Source organism: Urocampus carinirostris, chromosome 16 (assembly GCF_059441175.1).
Source record: "Urocampus carinirostris isolate Australia breed hairy pipefish chromosome 16, RoL_Ucar_1.0, whole genome shotgun sequence".
NCBI classification, from domain to species: Eukaryota; Metazoa; Chordata; class Actinopteri; order Syngnathiformes; family Syngnathidae; genus Urocampus; species Urocampus carinirostris.
In genome coordinates this window covers 22613179-22635922 of record NC_142364.1, presented here as the reverse complement: position 1 = coordinate 22635922, position 22744 = coordinate 22613179, and the positions used below count along the sequence as shown (strand labels likewise).

The 22744-nt window shown below is 36.8% G+C and overlaps 1 protein-coding gene and 1 pseudogene across 2 annotated transcripts in view; one reads left to right on the top strand and one right to left on the bottom strand.

Moving 5' to 3' along the window:
• brinp1 (BMP/retinoic acid inducible neural specific 1) overlaps nucleotides 1-22744 on the bottom strand; it is a 214025-nt gene that overhangs the window by 39812 nt on the left and 151469 nt on the right. The window lies entirely within an intron of this gene.
• On the top strand, nucleotides 19293-19419 carry LOC148350734 (U2 spliceosomal RNA; annotated as a pseudogene).

Genomic DNA, 22744 nt, shown 5'->3' with positions numbered 1-22744 from the left:
TGAGCAAACTAATTTGCCAAAGAAGAGCATTGATGATGTCTCATTCAAGAATTATTTTCCACCGAACATAGTAAACTTAAAAATGACGAAATGTGCCCTAGTAGGCACTTTGTTTGGACCCTAACCCTAACCCTCACCCTAACGCTCACGCTAACGCTAATGCTCACACTAACAATGACACTAATCCTAACCCTAACCTTAACCTTAATGCTAACCCTAACCCTTTTCTCCATATAAATACAAGTTATTACCAAAATAACAATAATAAAATAATAATAATAATAATACAATAAGAAAATGTTCAGTCAATGTGGTAATATTTGTATTTTTTGTGTCTCACTGTTTTTTTCAAGATATCTTCCACAGACATACCGGGATCCCTGTAAGTACAAGCTACTCTAGTTATGTGAAATAATTGTAAAAAATAAATGTGAGATGATTCCTCAATAATATTGCAATTTTATGAGGCTGTTATTGATGCTTTTTTTATGTGTCACAGCTGTAGCTATAGTAAATATGTTACAGCCATGAAATAGCTATAGTGTTGGATTGATTCAGCATACTAAAGGCCTCTGTGTAAAATTCACAGTCTGCCACTGAATTCTACGATCTTATCTTTCGTTTGACGGTGAAAGTCGCTCAACAGCAGAAGGACGTTTGCTTGTCAGCCAGGCGAAAGTAATGAAAGGGTTGGGTTTTGGATGAGGTGAAATGCATATAGGACTCGGGTTGCGCGGGCCCTTTTTCTCTCTCTGTCAGGCCTGTCTGTGGCCCCCGGATCCAATATTCATTAGGCTTGATGTATTCCCGGACTTGAAACTTTAATGTGATTTGTGGGACAATCCAGATGGCGAGTTCACGGATCAACGCCGCTCACTGGCGGAGGCGGCAGCCGGCGGGGGCCCGTTGCACAATAATGCAGAGTGCCTACCCCCAACCGCCCTCGACCGTACTTCACCGGCCTCGCCTCAACATCCGTCACTCGGGCTACCGTCCGCTCTCCGACTTTGTCTCTCCTCTTTGCACCTCTGTCCGACTTCATTACGCTCACTTTTGCTCCCGCAGAGCAACCTTTGGCTCGCGTTGCCTTCTTCGATCACTCCTGTTTCTTCACCTCACGCTCTCTCCACGACTACACTCAATCATGGAGCATCGACTCGGTTACTGGAAACGCCTTGTGCTGTTCTAGCACCACCCACCTCCCACCCCCGTCTTACAAGAATCCCTCAGCGGCCCATGCTGCTCCCAGTGTTGGGCGCATTCCGAAAAACTGTATTTTTCTTATTAGTTTTCTTCATTTAAATTGTAACTATTTTACAAAAAAGTAGCACGTTACTTCGAAAGTAACAAGCTAGTTATATACTCACATAGAAGGCAGCCCCCTCGAAATGATTTGAAATTGCCGCATAATGAAATAAATAGAAGAAAGCGTGTAAACCAACCGGATGAAGCAGTGAACGTTTCATATTTATTGGCTTGTGCAATTTTCAGAATATGCAAAAGAACACTTTGCAGAGACACACCATATGGATTTTGTCTCTGAGCTTCACACCACTCAAAAATCACTTTCCCCATTTTTGGAAACTGTCCAAGAAATGTTACTTTGGTCGGCGGCGCCCTCTGTTGGCTGCGGCTGCATCGGCTCGCTACAACAGGTCAGGTGCAATCGACATTTCGTTCTGTGTACGTTGTTACACAGAATGACAATACAAGGAAATTATTATTATTATTATTATTATTTTTCTCCCAACATGGTGTATCACAAAAAATAATTAATTAAGAAAAATCTAATTAACGTAAATTATGTGCTTACATTAATTTTGTTGGTTTGGTGATGTCAGTCTTCAAAAGACACTCAAAAGACTCGACAAAAGGTGTCTTGCAAAAATTTGGTAGGGCCAGAGCTCTTTATTAAAAACCCAGCTATATACTTTTTCATTACGTAAGGGTTATTTAACAATTTCATCAACACCGGACATCGGTACCAAACCAATTCCTAATTTGGTCTAGATTGATCATTCCAACTTCCTGTTAAAACGCTTCCTCTTCCTCTTACATTAGATTCACATTCCATCGATATGTTGTCCACAATAGTGTTCTTGTATAAGCCACGCCCTCCTCCCTAAGTGCTGCATACGATTCGCTACTGGTGACACACAACCAAATATGTGCATATTAGCTTACCCCTTGATTTGAGTGGGTTTTTTCTATTGTAAATTTGGTCTAGATGCAAAATATGGAAGGGAAATTATCTGCATGAGGTGAAAATCAGCTTTCTCATACATCACAAGCTGCATTTTGTAGGTAGATAAAAACATTATTTAGGAGTTGAATACCCTTCAACAATTAATGACGAACGCAGTAACTGTCCATACAGATGTTACAACATCATTAAAAAAAACTTTCCAGTACCCGTTACTGAGAAAAGTTCTAATGTTTGGTTGCTGCAGATGGAAACAGAACATTTGCCGAGAGTTCTGTGTTACATTTGTCGACTGTACTTTCACTTTGATTTTCATTGCACTCAAATAAAACAAAAAGTACCTCTGTATAAAATGAAAAAAAAACAATGTCACAATACACAGAAATGGGTCACAGACCTGTTACCTTTTCAAGTCAAAACAAATATATATCACCAGTAAGTCCCCTGAAGTGCAGTCAAAGTCTAACTCAAGTTAACTAGATTTAATTATAGTTAAATCTTTGAAGCTACTTTGATTTTACTTGTCTGTTGCTTGCCATTGGAGAGTGTTTTGAGTTAACATACATTAAAGATTTAAAGCTGCTTTGACTTAACTTAGGCCGTTGCTAAAGCTGTTAGGAGTTAACTTGAGTTAAAGCTGTAAAGCTAATTCAACTTGATCATGCCCATTACATTGCCAGTTTAAAATTAAAGCTTTAAAATATAATTTGAGTTCAATTAAATTAAAGCTTATGACTCTAGCTTTTGAGTTGCCATGACAAGGTAAAAGCTGAAAAAAATCAGTTCAATTCCAGATAATGTTTATAATAAGTTTTGCCACCTTGGATTAGGCTATTCACTTTCCATCGGAGGGTCAATGCTTTAAAAGATGCCTTAAGTTAACTTTAGTAAAAACTTTAAAGCTGCACTGACTTGACTGTCCATGATTGCAATCAGAGAGTAAAAAGCTTTAAAAGCTGCTTTAACTTAAACTTGGCCATTGCATTGCTAATAGAGTGGTACATTTTTAAAATGCTGTCCGAGATAACTATAGTTAATGTTTTAAAGCGTGTATAATTTCACTTCAGCCATTGAACTGCTCATTGAGAGTTCAAAGCTTTAAGAGCTTTACACTTCAGGTTACTTAAGTTTAAAGCTGCTTTGACTCTGCTTTAACATTTGGTTGCCATAGGCAAAAAGAAGCTTAAAAACCTAGATTGAGTTACCTATAGTTAAAGCTTTAAAGCTGTGTTTATTTGGCTTTTAACCATTTAATTGCCATTAAAGCTTTAAAGCCTGCTTTGCGTTGCCTAAATTTAAAGATGTAAAGCATCTTTGACTCTGCTTGAGCGGTTAACTTGCCATTGGCAAGTTAAAGATCTAAAACCTATTTCATATTACTTAAAAAGCTTTACAGCTGTTTTGACTTGACTGTGGCCATTGACTTGCCATTCTTTCAAAGCTGACTAAAGTTAACACAGTTAAAGCTGTAAAGTTGCTTCAACTTGACTTGTCAGAGACTTTTGACTCGCAGAGTTAAAGCTTCAAAAGTTTCTCCTTCAAGGTTTTAAATCACTTAGACTGGACTATTGATTTCCCACTGGAGAGTTGAAGCTACAAAAGCTGTTTTGCATTCACTCAAGTCAAATTTAGTTTAGCTGTTAACTCGCAATTTAGGATTTGAAGTTTTAAAGGTTTAAAGGGAGCTTTTCTTTGTGTACACCTGGTCTAGAACGTGTCAAGATCCCCAGGTGGGTCAGTTTCTGGTTTGGTCCTATAACTATGCTAACGTTCCACCGGATGCTAAGGTTAGCATAGCGCTAAATCTCCTGCCCGCTGCTATCAATAAACAGCAGCTCGCACACCCCGACGGAGCTTTTATCGTCGCCGGCGACTCTAATCGGACATGCTTAAGGACTGTACTTCCCAAATTCATTAAATACGTGGACTGAGCGATTAGGGAACAAACACTGGACCATGTGTACAGTAAGATCAAACATCTAGTTTGAACTGGCCATATCTGTCTGTCCCTCACCCCCTCATACACTCTCCTCCGGAGGAAAACAAAGCCTATGCAATCAAGGACAGTACAAATATCTTCTTTGTTCCTTTGTCTCTTTGTTTTCTTGTACCATGTAGTAACAATGATAATAAAGATGTATTCTATATTCTTTAAATGTTGTTTTCTTTTTGTTTTTTAATGGAAGGTTGTACCCTCCAAAAATGTTAGTACTTCTGTTCAGGTTAAAAATACATATAGCAACTATATTTATCATACCCCATCATGGGACTCTTTATCCAGGTTTTTTTCTCACATTTTTAGAATCTGACACAAATGGGCGGAGCTAGAGTGCACTGCAAAGCTTTTTCATACCTGCGCTGATCATTTTTACCATCCAACATTCAAAAAAGATAGTCAGGACTTTTTGACTTATTTCCAGATTAACAATATTGACCTTAGAAGCGTAAGTCAATAAAGAAGCTTCACTCGATCTTCTGAACGATGACAATGGCCATAAACTCCACTGTGACTTTGCCTTTCCGTTAAGCTCCTTTGCAGCATACACTATTTTAAAATGCTGATAGATAGGGGATGCTTGGGTTTGGAAGCAAAACGATCTGCTTATTGCGATCCCACGCTCCGCCTCATAAGTCAGCTTTTCATTACAAATTAATTGACCATTGTGAGGCTGGCAATTTTGCAAAATAATCATTACTTAATCCACTGGTGCACTAAAGTGCATTTACTTAAATGGGAAGGTGAGGAAGGTGGCATGCAATGAAGATTGGAGGTTATCGTTATCAGAGCCAAAGACCTCCCATGCGGATTAGCGCCCTTGTATTTTTTTCTAGGTTGGGCACTCTGGCTTGAACCCGAGGGGGCATATCATCGGAAGATTTGCTGTGTCGCCCCATTTCGCACAGCAAAGCTGCTATTTATCCACTCCTCGTTTCAATTCAGTAAGACTCTGTGATGGGCGCTGGAGCTCAGAATAACACTTTTGGAAAACTTTTACAGACTCAGCATTTAGCATGCAAATGCTTCACAGGTATGCTGAGTAGATTATCGGTGATTATCTTAAATGCTCTCCGCGAGCACGGTTTATGCTGTCGAGGGAGATCATCAAATAGTTCGGAGAAATGGAATCAGCTTTATAAATATTTCTATTCTTGTTATATTTCCATAACATTTTAAAGGAAGGGTGTGTCGTTAGAGTTGTCCTTAAAAACTTAGAAGTAGAATATTTTCTCTTGTAAGTAGGTATTAACAATGCCCAACTGGATTCAAGAGCCTAGAGCAGGGGTGGGGAATATATGGCCAGCGAGCAATATATGGCTCTTTTAATAAAAGGGGAATTGTGTTTTTTTCAATACATTGTTTATATGGAAGAAAACTCTAGCAAAGCACCTATAGAGTGTGGCTCTCTCTCACGAACAAAATTTTTTTTATATACGATTGCCAATATGGCTTCTTGGGTGAAAAAGGTTCCCGACTTATGCCCTAGAGCCTTGTTTCATGCTTGTCATCAGTTTCAGGTGAGTGTAGCATGAAAATGGCGAAAGTAAGAAAAGACCTGTTTCAAATAAAGTCCAAATGTCAACCAAAACCCAAAAACGATGAAAAAGAAGATTATTTTAACTGTGTCTCAGATATGCACGCACTTCCATGCCCCACACAGGGCCCTTGACAGTGACTGCAATATTTACCTAAGCCAGAAGACGGCCTCATCGAGTAGTACATATTCTAATTCCGGACACCTCAGAGAGTTATTTATTTATTGTTGATGTGATGGGCCTATTGTACTAAATGCCCAAAAGTGTGTATTATTTAGCTCCTCCTCGTGGTTAAAACCTTAATACATTAAAAAAGAACATAATGATAAAAGATAATAAGCAAAAATAGACCGACCATTATTTGAACATGCAATGTTTAAAGGGACAGTGTTTATTATTTACCCACTATGTCACTGTATTATGTGGTACAACAGAAAATGAGTGCTACAGATATACAAACTACAAACGATTCTAGGGTCTTAGATTTTTGGGGTTACTTATGGCTGAATTATTTACTTTGTGGGCTTTGTGTATCTTGGGGTGGGGGTTGAATCTTATGTTTTACACACACTACAGCAAACTATATCATGTATGATTATATGCATTGCAGAAATGGTGAATGTGTTGTTTATTTTGTCAAATTCAATGGTTGTTTTTCTTATTTCCATACAAATATTCCTATTTCATTTTTTTAGTACAACAATCTTTGAAAAGGGACACTTTGTATATTGACTAATAGATGTTGCTGTATTACGTAGTGCAACCAAAAACAAGGGCTACAGAGCACAATTAAGGATACAGGCTAAGTAGACCAAAAGCGACCAAACTGCACGGTTGTTGGTCATATTTTTTGGGGGGTATGCTTAACAGCAAGATGACAGAGCTCTCTTCAAATGAGACTCATGCTATTTAAAATGAATTTAAATTTATCACCCTACTAGTATTACAAGAAAACCACATATGATAATTAACATATATTTGCTTATTGTTTAAATCAATATGATATTTTTTATTGAATAACATTTTTTTTCTACCACTAGGATTTGCTAAATATTACACTGTGTCCCTTAAACACTCATAGGTTCAGATATTTGCAATTATTTTACTTAGTATGAGTCCCACCTAGAGAGAGCTAACAGCTAACTGCTGGCGCAAATTTAACCATTACAAGCTGGGACTTGTCTTGGAATTTCCCATGATAAGTTGAACAATTGTTTACAATAATAGAGACAAAACATTCAATTGAGCTCAAAATAAAATTCAGAATAGGTGGTTTTATAATGAATGCTCAACTTGTCGTGCATTATGCTTGAAACAGAATATTCTATAAGGTGGTGAATACACGCAAAAAAAAAAAACACCTACTTGCATTTCACATTAGGTCTTTTGAAGTACTGATCAGCGTTACATTTTTCATATGCCTTAAGGTAAAACGTGTTTTTTCGACTTCTGATAGTACTATTATTTTATGGTGGTCGGCATAATTTAGATTTGGAGTAGGACTGAATGAGCTGAACTTTATGGCATTTATAAAGCATTATCAAGTCTTTCCATTTTGATGGAAAATAATATTCATTGGATTTTTTTTCAGCTTTTGTACTTTGTTTGCTACTTTGTACATTGAAGGTTTTTTTGGGACTTCATTAGTTTGTGTTATTGTTTTATCTCAGTCCTTTTTTTTTTTTTAATAAATCCTTCACAATAACATGTGCTCATTCATACATGTGTTACCAATGTTACCAATACCTCTGGTATCATAATCAAGTTTGTATATATGAGTGGAATCTAGTCCTGTGAATGATTAAGAAATCAAATTTATTTGTAATAATTGTGTGTCAAATAATATATTAGTTATCATAAAGGTACTTAATTTTATGTTTTTTACCATGCGACCCATGAGCTCAATGATACATCTGACCTAACAGCACTAATTTCAGATACATAATTGAATTGCTAAGATAAAGTCAACATTTTAATAAATGGTAAATCGATGAGACATATCTGGCCTTGACCCCTAATATGGGCTAATTTCAGCAAGACAAGACAAAGTGGTTGCATAATTCATGATACTCGGGCTATTTTGAGGAAAGCATGTCCTTCAGACGGTTATAACACCTGCAGAGTGGTCTAAAATATTGATAGAGATTGTACTGGATCACATGCTAACATGGATGCTTTTTCACGCACAGGCACATACCAGAAGCATCATTCCCAAAGAGGTGGCGAAAATTGCTTGTTAAAGCAATTCTAGGGCGGAGGAAGGCAGGTCTGTCTGAGGTGCGAGATGAGCTCTCAAAACAAGCGACACAAGAATCGTGCAAGCGTGCAGTACATGTGAAATTGCAAGGCCGCCTCCTGTCCTTGTTTTCCACGCATTATTTCAGTTGGCAATAGAAGTCTGTTATTTTGTTCTCTAAAGGAACACAGCCACATCAGTGCGCTATTAAAGAGCACGCGATGGGGAGGAAATCCTCAGCTATGCAACACCAGTGATAGCCAGGGTTGGGAGGGTTACTTTGAAACTGTTATCTGAGACAGTTACTAATTGCCAGTTGAAAATTAGTAACATAATCTGAGTGTGCTCTGTGTGTGTGGAATGAATGTGTTCGGAGAGAGAGGAGGAGCGAACAGACGTTGCGAATGTAAACCAAGCTAAGAGATAAACCTAGTCAAGTCAAGTAATGTTTATTTGAATAGCCCTTAATTACAAGGAGTCTCAAAGGGCTGCACAGACCACAGATCATTGCAAAATACAGACTATTATTACACCATCGCCTGTTCTAAAACTAACATGAGGGCAAGGGAAAACCTAGACAAAGAAAAAAATGGCTCTGATGCCCAACTCTTTTTATTTTGGACTTATTAAACACAAAACTACATATATTACTCAACAAATATCGCTTATTTCAACCAAAATTCCCAAAACAACACACACAATCGTCGTGTTAATCGAAACGCCGTTTTAGGAGCAAACGACTACGTGCCCCAGAATGCAATGTAAGCAGAGCTACTGGCTGACTGGCTTTGTGGAGCAGGGAGTGAATGCGGCGCTCGAATCACCCTAGATTGCATTAAAAAACGCACTTTTTTGAAATATTTGCATACATATATAATGTGTTTTGTTATTGTGTTCGTTTTGTGTCATTTTGGCATGCTTAACAACCAAGCCGTCGGTGTTACCAACAATCTTACAGCACAAGTGACATCAATATTGTCCCCTGTATTTTGCAACATGAAAATGCTTTTAAATAAAATTGTAAGCCTGCATAGTAATCATGTGCTCATTGGGACCTTCAAAGCAGCAGAATTTTTTCTGTATCCTTCCCCAGATTTGTGCCTCAAGACAATCCTGTCTCGCAGGTCTACAGACAGTTCTTTTGACTTCATGCTTGGTGTTTGTGCTCTGACATGCACACTCAACTCTGGGACCTTATATAGACACGTGTGTGCCTTTCCAAATCATGTCCAATCAACTGAATTTACTGCAGGTGTACTCCAACTAAGCTGTAGAAAGATCTCAAGGATAATCAGTGGAAAAACGATGCACCTGAGCTCAATTTTGAGCTTCATGGCAAAGGCTGTGAACACTTATGTAAATGTGATTTCTTAGTTTTCTATTTTTAATAAATTCAAAAAAAGTAAAAAAAAAAAAAAAAACTTTTTCACATTGTCATAATGGAGTATTTTGGGTAGAATTTTGAGATTAGAGATTAAATTAATACAATTTGGAATGAGGCTGTAACATAACAAAATGTGGAAAAAGTGAAGCGCTGTGAATACTTTCCGGATGCACTGTATATATGTATATGTATATTTGTATATATATATATATATATATATATATATATATATATATATATATATATATGTATATATATAAACAGGACATTTTAGACAAACTAGTGCAGAAAACAGTAACTGTGTTTTGCTGGCAGATGTAGCTTCACATCACTTTTGGCGTTTCTTCACTTTGTCACTATTTGTTCCTGCCCAGCTGTAGCGGATGTAGGTACTAGTGCATATCCATGTCAACGCGCGCTTTGCACAGACCCATCAACCTACACAATTTACGAAGAACCCCCAAGATCAGATCTCGTCCCATGACAAGTTTCGACGTTTCCGCCGCTCTTCTTCAACATACAACTGCTCTCAAAGTGTCAAGATTGTGCCAGCGGCATAAACGCTTACGTTGACTGCAGACATTTATTGGAGGGACTTAGCATCACTTGATCTCCAGCGCACAAATCATACAGAGACATGTTTGGAGTATTGCTAAATCACCAACTGTAATTGACAAATTACAGTAATACAAAAGTATTTTTGAGAAGGCAGTGTCATTAAACATCTGAAAAGTAAACAAGCTTAACACAAAACACTAAAAGTAACAAATACACTAATCATCCTTGTTGTATCCTGGGGTTGACATTCCAAAAAGAACTTGTGCTAGGTGAAATTCGTGGAGCAATGATCGTTATTTTTAATTAATACACACTTAAATAGTATATTCTACACTTAAACCAAAGATCAACCCCTTTTACAGGATCAATCATTACTGTACTGTCAAATAATAATAAGCGGCAAACTGTTTAGCCAATCAGAATACAATGTGAACCCGTGAAGTAGCAAAACAGTGAATAGTAGACCACATTATAGTGAGGAATAACTCTATTTTCTTTTCGAAGACTAACTTATATACTTTGGGAAAAAAAATCTAGTAACATTGGCAAATCATTTTGCTAATTTGATTTATTGTTATTTGTCTGTCTTTATTGTTAAATATTTTCTAGTTAAACAATCAAAACAATATGTACAATACGAATACATTACCGAGACAGCGGGTATTTTTTTTTTTTTTTAAACCCCTTATCCTATAAAAATTCACCTAAAATCACGTTCAAAATTTAATACTGTTCTTTAACAGAGAGTATGGACGGTTTTTGGGCTTTTCTTAAAGGTAACACTCTGAAATGGTTTTCCAAACTATTTTTATTATTGCAAGTGCCACTCACATTGAGTAATCTAAGTTGAAACAGACAGGAATAGAGGGTTTTTTTTTTATTCGCACGATTTTTTAATCTTTGTATTATTTTTTTTGGTTTGTTTTTTTTGCAATGAAATGCCTACAAAAGTGTGCAGCATGGACTACTTGACATCTTATCAGTAAAAAAATTGGAAGACAATAGCTTAATGCCCTACCTGGTACCTTGTCAAATTTGATCAAAATTTTACACATTATTCTAATGGTAGGTCTAGGCATTTCCAAAAGTGTGTCCATTTGGAGACAACCAGCCCAGAACCCTTAAAACTTGAAAATGACATTTCAAAAAATGACACCGTTTTAGTTAGCCACTCAAATATGACAACCAATACTATAAATCTCAACATAAAATAGGAGTTAGTTTGAAGTTGTCATATTCCATATACTGTAATGTATAGATACGTCTTGAGAAGCATGGTCCCTGAGCGCCAAAATGTATTTTTTTTCTAGTATTTATTAAAAAAAGAAAAAAAAAGAAAAAAAAAGAAAATACAACGGGTTTGGTGCTGCTAATGAATAAGTATCAAGCCTATTGGAATTATTTCAGCATTTCAAATGACCATTAGATGGCAAGAATGAACATGATAAGATCTCTGTCCACACATCGAGGAAGCCCACACTTTGTAGTGTCGCTTTCTTTTTTCAGTAAATGAGTGTGTATTGGTGGCCCGATATGGCGTGTCTGAGTAGCAAAGCAGTGTGATGAAAGCCATAATATATGGAAACATAATAAAAGGGAGTTGACTCCTCAACATAGCGTATTCTTTTCATAAAAAGATGACAGAATCCAATCGTTATCGTCTGGTCTTTGAGGGATAACGTTTCGTGTAAGTCAACTGGGTCACCCAAGGGAAAGAAATCACCATGGTAATCGAAAGCTTACGCATTGTTCATGTATACTGTAATTCCTGCATCAATCAAGTGTTCCTGCAATAAAATGTTTTGGGTTTTTTGGCAAGTAAAGTACCGTAGCAATTATGGATGACGTTTTTAGATATTGGAGGTAAAGTAAAAGGTCTGGTTCTCCATTTTTTCCTTGGAAACGAGAAAATGAAATGTTCAACTGTTGTTTACTAAACAATTGTAAGAGCTAGAAACATCATTTTTTTCTAATTAAAGTTGAGGACACCATCTCCTCCAATTTGAGGAAAACATCTGATAGTAAATGAGTTTATACTTTTGAATACAAAATACAATTTTTGTAACAGCCAATAGGATTTTCTAAGTTGAAAATAAAAAAAATGAATATCTTAATCATATTCCTCAAGTGCTTGGTCTTGAGTTCAGTCGGTTGCATAATGTCATCGGCTTTCCTTCAACTGGGATCGCAAAACTAATTTGCTGTGGCACATTAATGTGCCCTTTGTTTGTTTCCCCCCCGACGCCGGATTGACGCTTGAGAAGCATTCTCAATATTAGCTAGAGCGGAATTTAAATTTCTCCAGAGACGTAAAAGGTAAAATGATTCCATTGAAGCTCAGACGGAATTTGTGTGAAGTTAAGGGGTCGGAATTCTAATTGTTTGCAATCCTTCTCCTGCGTTGGTGAGAAAGAAACATTGTTTATCATTTTAATATCGTGCTGTCTGCTAAAGAAATTCATAGGAAATTGCAGTACAGAAGAATGATGAAGCATCATATGATACGGAAATAACTTGTCGCGGAAAATGCGATTGCAAAACTATTTTTTTTGTTTAAATACGTAAAACATTTTAGCATTTAATAATAATTATAATTGTTAATATCAAGGTGATGTGTCTTGATCTTATGAACTAGCACAGGGATGGCGAACATGCGGCTATTGGCCAATAAGAATGCGGCTCTTTGCCTCATCAAATTTTCTATTTACTGTGGCTCTTTGCCTCGTTTCATGTTTAGTCTTTTTTTCACCTCTTAAAACACGCTTGAATCCATCAGAGTAAATAACAAATAATAAATAATATTTTGAAATTGATTTGGCAGATTTGTTGTTTTTATGTTGTTTCTGACACAACTGACTGCTGAACATCTGCGTAGGTTAGGTCTACTGCGGGTCAGTGCGTGGTGTGGCTTTTTGACTCTCACGGTTAAAATTTTTGGCTCTTTGTGTCAAACTTGTTCGCCACCCCTGAACTAGCATGTTGCCATTATAATTGAATTCAAAATAAAGAATTAACAGAATTTGTGTTACTTTTTTCACCCAGTCAGGGCTTCATTTTCAAGGCACCATATATTAAGAAAGTCATGATTTAAACATGATTTTAAAATTGTTGAATCATTTGATATAATAATAATAATAATCATAAAAACATTGGAAACGTCTTGTATTAATTAAAACGATGTATATTTATTATTATGTTAAAAGTATTATCCTATCAATAATCATAGTTTTAATATTATTAATCATCATTTGATATTTTAATGATAAGATTAAAATGCAGTATATATTAAAAGCTAATGTGTCCTTTATTAATTGAAACATTAAATAACGTGTAATTATGTTGAAAATATCCCCCTATCAATATTTATATTTTTATTATTTATTTATATTATTAATAATATTTGCCTAGCTTTTTAACTATATTGGATTTAAGATGTATATTATTATTACTATTATTATCATTATCATTATTATTATTAGTAGTAGTATTCACCAGTGATGGCAGAAGTTCATTTGTAATGCATGATATATCATTATTAATTTAAGTTTTTATTTGTTTGGTAACATTATTCATAACCCCTTGCAGGTATTTTATTGTTATTATATTTCTGATTATAGTTTACACTCTGCTTGTTTACTTGTCCATCCATCCATCCATCCATCCATCCATTATCTGCACCGCTTATCCTCAGTAGGGTCGCGGGGGTTCAGGAGCCCATCTCAGCTGTCTTCGGACAGTAGACAGGGGACACCCCGAACTGGTTGCCAGCCAGTCGCAGTGCACAAAGAGACAAACAACTCACTCACTCATTCACACCTAGGGACAATTTGAATCGGCCAATTAACCTGACATGCATGTTTTTGGAATGTGGGAGGAAACCGGAGTGCCCGGAGGAAACCCACGCAAGCATGGGAAGAACATGCATACTCCACACAGGAACCACTGCGCTGCCGTGCTTTTATACTTTTCATGATATTATAATATTTTGAAGTAGTTTATTTGAGTTTTTTCCAAATTAGTTGAACAAAAGGTACGCTAAAACTGTTTTATTATTGTCTTGCTGATCATTGTTTACACTCTTCTTGTATACTTTTCAATGATGTTAAAATATTTTGACGTAGTGTATTTGCGTTTTGTTCCATAATAATTGTACAAAAGGAACACTAAAACTGTTCAATATGATTTGTTCCAAACAATGCATTATAACAAATCATAAAACAAGGTACACCAGGGCAAGATCCAGTAAGGAGAATGAAGAGAGCGAATTGGTCTAAACGACAAGAACATTCACAAAAAAAAAGAAAAATGCACAAACCCTGTATAATGGAACAGGGTGATTGTGACAATAGAGGAACCCGGAAAAAAAATTATATAAAACTGAAACAACAGAAAAATGTGTGCAATAAAGTAACCTCTCGCTACTCCGTGCTTCGGTTATCGCAGGTTCACTGATTTGCAGATTTAAACTTGAATTGTATTTATCGTCATTGCTATCAACTCGTCATGCATTGTGCTCCGCACTAAAAGGCAGATATACTCTTTTTTTGCTATCACCGGGCAGGTTGTATGTGTGTGTTTCGGGTAACCGGGACTGGCTGGGTGCGTGACTGTGATAGGCTGATCTATGCTGTCTGTCAAACGGCCGGACGGGCGCACAAGTCAATGGGTCCAATGGGATTTTAGCAGCTCATTATATTGGCTTAAAAAAACCTGCAGCCTCAGTATTGCCTTTTCTCTCTCAACACCGCTTCAGTTGATTCCCGGACACAATAACAATCCACGGAGCACCCGCTGGTGATAAACATGTTTTGCGCTCTTCTTACCTTCCTCAGCATACATCAGCCTATCAAAGTTGTGCACACAGGCGGTCACGCCCACCCAACAAACACACATACAACCTGCCCGGTGATAGCAAAAAAAACAGGGGCATTATAAAGGTAAGAAGCTATTAGCTGTGAACGAGCCAATCACTGTCAATAAGACCATCATAAATTAGAAGCAACACAACAGGCGAGCAGTTTGTCTTCACGACACATGCTTTCTCTTCTAGCTGCATTTTCGCAAGAGTCTATCTCAGAAGAGCATTGAGCCTATCTGGCAAGATTTATGAATATGTTCCAATAGCCTGAGCCAACAGTTTTCAAAGTGGTGAAGTGAAAATAAATTAAAGTGGCCCTGTAGGCCAGTCGTGAGCGGCGTGATGAATTAGATACTCATTGCGCCATCGTTCTGTTGGCCTTTTTCAACGCCGCAAACGTTACAGCAAACACAAACATCACAATTAATTTCCCTTCTTTAACGGACGTGTTGCGAAATTGATTTGTGGGCTTACGTCTAGTAAACATCACCCTTCGTAGAAAATAATTAGTGGATTGTTTTCTCAGGATGTTATTTATCTTTAGTTTTTTTGATCAAATGCAACCTGGACCGAGCATTTGTTCCCACAAAAACTGTGTCTTACAAAAGTATTGGCCCTCCAATAACTTTTTGACATATTACCCTATTCCAGGCTTCAAACTTGGAATTATCGTTAAACCAATGCAAACCTACAAAGACCGGGCCGTTCCTAAAAAAACATTTTCCTTAAATATGGAGAAAACTAATCAGGGAAGCAACCAAGAGACCCATGATTACAATGGATTATTTGCAGGCGTACACAGCTGAGGTGGGACGATTTGTGTACAAGACAACTATTAGTCGTCCCTACATAAATCTACCCTTTATTGAAGAGTGGATGTAGGAAAGCCCTCCTGCAATACTTTTGCAAGGCACGGTACAGTAAATCGTGAGAGGTACGGCAGCGACTCATGGACTGTGTCGTGAAACCGATCCTTCATATCGATTTCCTTTATTAAAACATGTGACCCTTTGCTCAGAGAATTGAAAAAATGGGATCATTTCCATGATGGATGACCGTACACCGATTCTACTCCTTCACAGCAAAATCCACCGCCCCCCAAAAATCTTTAGTACCTGATGAAATCTTCCATGACTGACCTGTGGGTCAGCCTTCAATTGGAAGTGGTCAATCAAGGGTAAGTTTCCATTGGGGATGGCACAGTCATAAATCTTTCCCCCCTGTCGCTCACTCTTGCCAAGTGCAAGCCGTCATATATGTGTAAGCGCTACCTTACTCGTCTGTCACACTGTGATGTAACCCATTCCTGGTGGAAGGTCGTTTTCTTTTATTATGTTTTCATTTTAGAAAGGCACTTGTCAAATGTGTTTGGCGCAAAGTAAATAAAACCTAGAAGAGAAGATGCATTAGTATGTTCTTCTTGCCAGGTTTCTGATGTGTTTGTGGTTGCTAAAACCGTATAATACAGATAGTACATGTATACATATGTTTATAAGGATACTTTTTTACTTGAAACATGCGTTATTACTCTTTGCTTAAAGTGAAACAAAAATATTTAGCAATAAATCTAAAAAGATTATTACCATACTATAGTACAGTGTCTTGCACACTGTCCACTTATAAATAGAAAATAATTAGTTAAATAGCTAAAGAGACAATCGCTATATTATCCAACAGTGTTTTAAAATCTGTGTAAAAGGGGGGGTGGGGGTGTTGCGTAGGAGTCGGATTTGGGCACAACACCGGCTCGGGAGCTTTTATACCCGTGGTCACCACGAGAAAATGACGCAGAAATGACGCGATGAGGAAGCGGAACAGTCACCGGCGTCTGTTTTACGCAATGAGTGTGCAGAAAGAAATAGAAGATATTTACCTTAATAGTAATTAATAGCATACCACCGATGAACAGCGGGTTGGCCAATTTTGCGCATTTTCCATCGCGGGCAACCACGAGCAAAAAAAACCCGCAAAATTTTAGCCGTGATTCAGCCGCAAACGGCTGTGTGACCGTCCCCTTACCAAAATAGATAACTGCCATTCACCACAATATACTATAATGTTCCTACAACCAGTGTCCGTTGAGGAATACAAAATATTTAGCTCAAAAGCTAACCAGAGTAGTACTATATTATTTTACAGTGTATGGCAGTGTGCTAACAAGAATATGATTATATTATATTTTATATTATATTTTAAATTATATATATATATATATATATATATATATATATATATATATATATATATATATATATATATATATATATATATATATATATATATATATATATATGACTGATGTTGGCATCAAGTGTACTGTAGGAAAATATAAAATATTTACCTAAATAGCTAACATGACTATTACCAGACTATGCTACAATGTGAGGTCTAAATATAATGGAAGCTAGAGCTCTTGTTGGTGATAGAAAGGAGTTGAGAGGTGATGTGAAAGGATAGTGGGATTGTGGACGCGCTCTTAAGGATGGGCTGGGCACCCGTATGATGTGGCAGGGGTAAACCAGTGAAAGGGCCCTGCTGTTGAACAAAAGAGTGAGTTGTGTCACCCTGACCTGAGTGACATGGCCGCTTTCTGGTGTCCCGTTTCATCTGGAGGGACAGAAGCATGACCAACTTAGGTGCCGAGGTGCCTAACTTGTTTGGGTGTTTGGCCAATTGGGTTGGCCATGGTCCAAAAATGTTTGTGTGTGTTTTGCTATTTTTTTCTCTTTTATTTTCTTTGTTATTGTATGTGTTGTCTTGCTGTCGGTCACCCCTCTTGAGAGATATGACCAAGGTAGACAGATCATGACATAGATAGATAGATAGATAGATAGATAGATAGATAGATAGATAGATAGATAGATAGATAGATAGATAGATAGATAGATAGATAGATAGATAGATAGATAGATAGATAGATAGATAGATAGATAGATAGATAGATAGATAGATAGATAGATAGATAGATAGATAGATAGATAGATAGATAGATAGATAGATAGATAGATAGATAGATAGATAGATAGATAGATAGATAGATAGATAGATAGATAGATGGATAGATAGATGCTACAATGTTTGCCTAGCAGTGAGCTGTGAGACATATTAAATATTAAGCTCAAAAGCTAACAGGATTATTACTATACTCCAGGGTTACGCAATGAGTGTGCAGAAAGAAATAGAATATATTTACCTTAATAGCAAACAAGACTATAACTATACTTTATACCATTTGTCCTGGCAAGTGTGTTGTGAAAAATAAAAAACTTTTATCCCAATAGCTAACAAACGTACTATACTTTACTATAGTCTTTCGTAACTACTAGTCTGCGGTGAAAAAAATGTACTTAGCTACATAGGTATAAAGACTATTACCATACAATACCAAAGGGTTTTAATCGATGTGCTGTGGAAAATAGAAACTATTTAGCTAAATAGCGAAAAACACTATAACTACACTTTATATATTTTTCCCAGCCAGTGTGCAGTGAAAAATAGAAAACATTCATATTCAACAATAGCTAACAAACGTACTATACTATAGTACAGTCTTTTGCAATTAGTCTGCTGTGAAAAATATATTTAGCTACATAGCTATCAAGACTATTATCATACAATACCAAAAGGTTTCACAACAAATGTGCTGTGAAAAATAGAAACTATTTAGCTAAATAGCTAACAAAACTATTACTATACTTTAAATAGTGTTTTACAATCAGTCTGCTGTCAAAATCAGACAATATTTAGCTAGATAATTAAGAAGACAATTGCTATACGATACTACGGTGTCTTCCAGTGTATGCTGTGAGAAGAAAACACATGAAAAATGAGCTAGCATCTGTAAACTTTGCTTTCGTCAAAGATTGGACATTTCTAAACGACCTGAAATGGTTGTGAATAGAAATTTAAGTAAGGTTCAGATTCTGTGGAAATTAACTTAATACGGTTGAATATGGAACCAATTAATTGTGAAAATGTAGGGAATAGTGTATGTTAAAAACTGCAATTTTCAAAGTGTTATTTAAAAGAAAGTAACATACTTTCTTTTATATTAAGTGATCCAAGCCACAGAAGACAGGATTTATTCTTGTGACTCATCTGAAAGCAGCGATAATGTCTCAAAATAGTTTGCGCATAACATGCTCTAATGACCGACTCGTTGTTGAACAAGACGAAATATAAAAGGAAATCTTCAGCGGCCACATTAAGATGACACCAATAAATGTCCCGCGCTTGATTGATCAAAGCTGTGTGGAAATGCATTGTGGGGGAAAGAAAGGCACACTTGCAACGCCATTCTTAGTTTGGATGATTTATCAGGAAAAAATGGAAACACAAGCTGTTGGTTTAACACGCCAGCTTTTTTTTAAATCTGTGGAAGAAAATTCGAAGACGGCGTTCGGGCTTTGACAGACAGCTCTGTTCACAGCCTTGAAAAACAATTGTCATTTGTTTTATTTTTCTATTGTAAATTATTCTTTACGTTTAGGCATCTATGAAGTAACAACGGATCATTTCTATAGTTTTTGGCCTGTTCGCAGCCATGATCATTGATTTTTGCAATCCGGAGATGGAATAAGAGCTTGCTCTGTCCACTCCACGCATCGGCCCGGTATTGCAGTACCTCCGGGAACGGTGCATTCGCAATGATCGCAGCAAGGCTTTAAGGCTGGGACCTTAGCTTAGCCTTTTGGCTGAGAGTAAGAGGCTTTGCAGCGTATTATGAACTGACCGATAACGGATAATGAATAAAGAAGACAGAACAATAACCCTTAAACAATCCCCCCCCTTATTGTCCAGTTGAAGAAGAACCTGCACCCCATTCTCAGGTCTTTTGCGGATTCCAACCAATTTTCTACTTGAATTACCCTGTATTTCGTGCGATCCATCTTCTCATCAACTCTGACTATCTTCCATTCTCTGCTGATAAAAAGTAACCCCAGAGCATGAAGCTGCCACCAACATGTTTGACAATGGGGGTGGTGTTCTCAGGGTGATGAGCAGTATTGCTCTTACGCAAAGTTGAACACAGGGTACATATTTTTTTAATGCCTACTTTTTCGGGGTTTTTTTGGAAATATACAATAGAGTTATAATAATTGTGTTCCACTTTAAAATTGTGTTTCATATGTTGTTGATTCTTAAAAATATTTTCAGTTTATTTTGAAATGTAGCAACATAACAAAAATATGTTTTTTGGGGGGCCAATACTTTTGCTGTACACCGTATGTTTGAATCCAAAAGAAAATTTCATCTATATCTAAGTGCAAGCAGGAGGCGCATCCAGGGAGTGTCATATCCGCATTGTCTTATCAGGGGCTCGCAGCCTAGCCTGCTTATAAAAGACTACCGGGACCACCCGGGTGAAGGAAAAACAAATTTCCTTTTGAATATTCCCGACGCTTTTGTGTATGTTTGTCTGAAATGTCTCCGGGGTGGACTCAAAAGTTATTTTCCTCCGCGTGTTTAATTTGCATCTGAAAGCTGACCTTGTATGTAGCGTGAATGTTGGATTTATACAAAGTACACAGTACATGCCTTCCAGTGGAGAGGGTTTTGCTCTATTAAATGAAGGTCAGATTTGCAAGAGATTATACTTTCTAAAAGCATTTTGGAGTTTTTATGCAATATGGAAACAAAAGAACAGCATGTGTTTCTCGCGACAAAAACGGCTTATTGAGAACTACTGAAAAGTAATCGTCACATAAATGAATGATCAATGTCAAGATTGCATTATAAAGATGCGACCTTGTTTCCCCATTCAAAATTGGAACTGTCCATGGTATTTCATTTCCTTTTATTGTATTCATTACCCAGTCTTCATGCAAGGTGCAATTCTAAGACACAATAACACCAGCTGCCCTTTTCTCATGTGGCATATAAAAGAAATAACGACCTCACATTGCTAACATTTGGTTACCAGTGCTGCGCTTAATATGATGGTCTGACTATAGAAAATATATTTTTTGGACTCAAAACTTGTGTTTATGACTTTATATACTCAAAGATGAAAATAAATGTTTTAGCTAAACAGCTAACAAGACTATTACTTTACTGACTACAGTGTTTCGCAACCAGCGTGCAGTTAGAAATAAAACATATTTAGCTTAATAGCTAACAAGACTATTACTATAGTAGTCTTTCACAACCAGTGTGCAGTGAAAAAAGAACATGTTTAGCTAAAAATGTAACACGACTATCAAGGTACTACACTGCAGTGTTTTGAAACAAATGTTCAGGTTGAAACAGCACATATTCATCTTAATAGCAAACAAATCCATTACTATAATTTACGAAAATAATGTGAGGAATAAAAAACAATATTGCTAAAGAGCTGACAAATCGACTACGATGATATGCTACAGTGTTTTGAACACCATGTGCAGGATGACATCATTTTTTTTTCTAATCTCAATACCTAACAAGACTATTACCATACTATACTATAATAAACTGTAATGTACTGTACTGTACTGTACCGTAACGTACTGTACCGTAACGTACTGTACTATACCATACCATACTATACTATACTATACTATACTATACTATACTATACTATACTATACTATACTATAATACATTGTTTCACAACCACTGTGCTGTGAAAAATATGATTTTTATAACCATCATATTTTTACGCCATTAAGGCGCACCGTGTAAAAGGGCGCAGTCTCTGTATTTGGTTATATTTCAGAATTTACCATTACTGGAGGCACTTACGCCTGATAAGGCACAGCTGAAACAAGCTTAAAAGTGTGCTTATTTCAAAATACAGTGGTAAAAAAAACTGAATTTGGTTGCGGTTTATTTGAGTAGTCATTACAAAGTCAAACACACAGATAGAAACTTGTCGGAGTTCGTTTTTCAGCTTTCTCCAACTTGCGAACCTTCATTGAGCTTCAATTCTCTGGCAGTGTAGTAATCAACAAACTGCGAAAACATGAAAAGCATTCGATGGAGGGACAATAAGCTTTAGATCATATTTGGGGGGAACAACTCTCTCCAGGCTCCGGTCGCACAATAACTTTCAAGTTGCTAAATAAGCTACAGCATTAGCCTCCATGAGCACTTCCGCTAAAAATGCATTGTGTGCATGGTTGGGTAGGGTTACTTTAACTTGATTACTTTCAATTACTTTTGGATTACTCCAATACCAAATATGCTAATAAAATACAAAATAAACTAAATATGAATCAAATTACAACCTTTTTTTGCAGGCTTGGGGAGTAACGGAATACATGGAACGGCACAAATGATGTTGGCAAGCTGGATTTATTTTCATTTTTTTTCCGTCGCATTTTATGTTAGTTTTGCCAGAGTTCAAAGAGATCAAAGCCAGGAGAGAAAGCTTACCAAGTGTTGTGAGTCATAATTGTATTAATATTTAGTTTCTTTTGTCTTTTATTAGCATATTTGGTATTGGAGTAATCCAAAAGTAATTGAAAGTAATCAAGTTAAAGTAACCCTACCCAACCCTGATTGTGTGTGACATCATATGATGAAGCTGAGATATGATTGCGATCAAACAAGATACGCCTAAAAGTCACAGGAAAGGCGTAGATGTTGCATTTAGTTGGACATGTGAACGATCTCAAGAAAAACATGGGATTTCACCCAAAAGTGTTGTAAGTCTTGACTCGACCAAGGCTTGAACATGTCCCTTTCTATTCTCTGGAGCGGGCAACATACCATAAGAGCACCAAGCTGGTCACCATCCGCAGTTCTGCATGAGAAACAGGGTGCACTGCCCCCGCTAGGGCGTGCCCTACAAATTGAAGAAGATCGTAGACATGGGAGCCTTATGGGTGTGAAAATACAGTAACTAGCTAACAAGACTATACTATACAACAGTGTTTTGTAATCAGGCTGCATTAAAACATCGAAAATATTTAGGTAAATAGCTTACAAGACTATTACTATAGTATACTGCAGTGTTTCATAACCATTGCCGTGAAATGTTGTCTAATA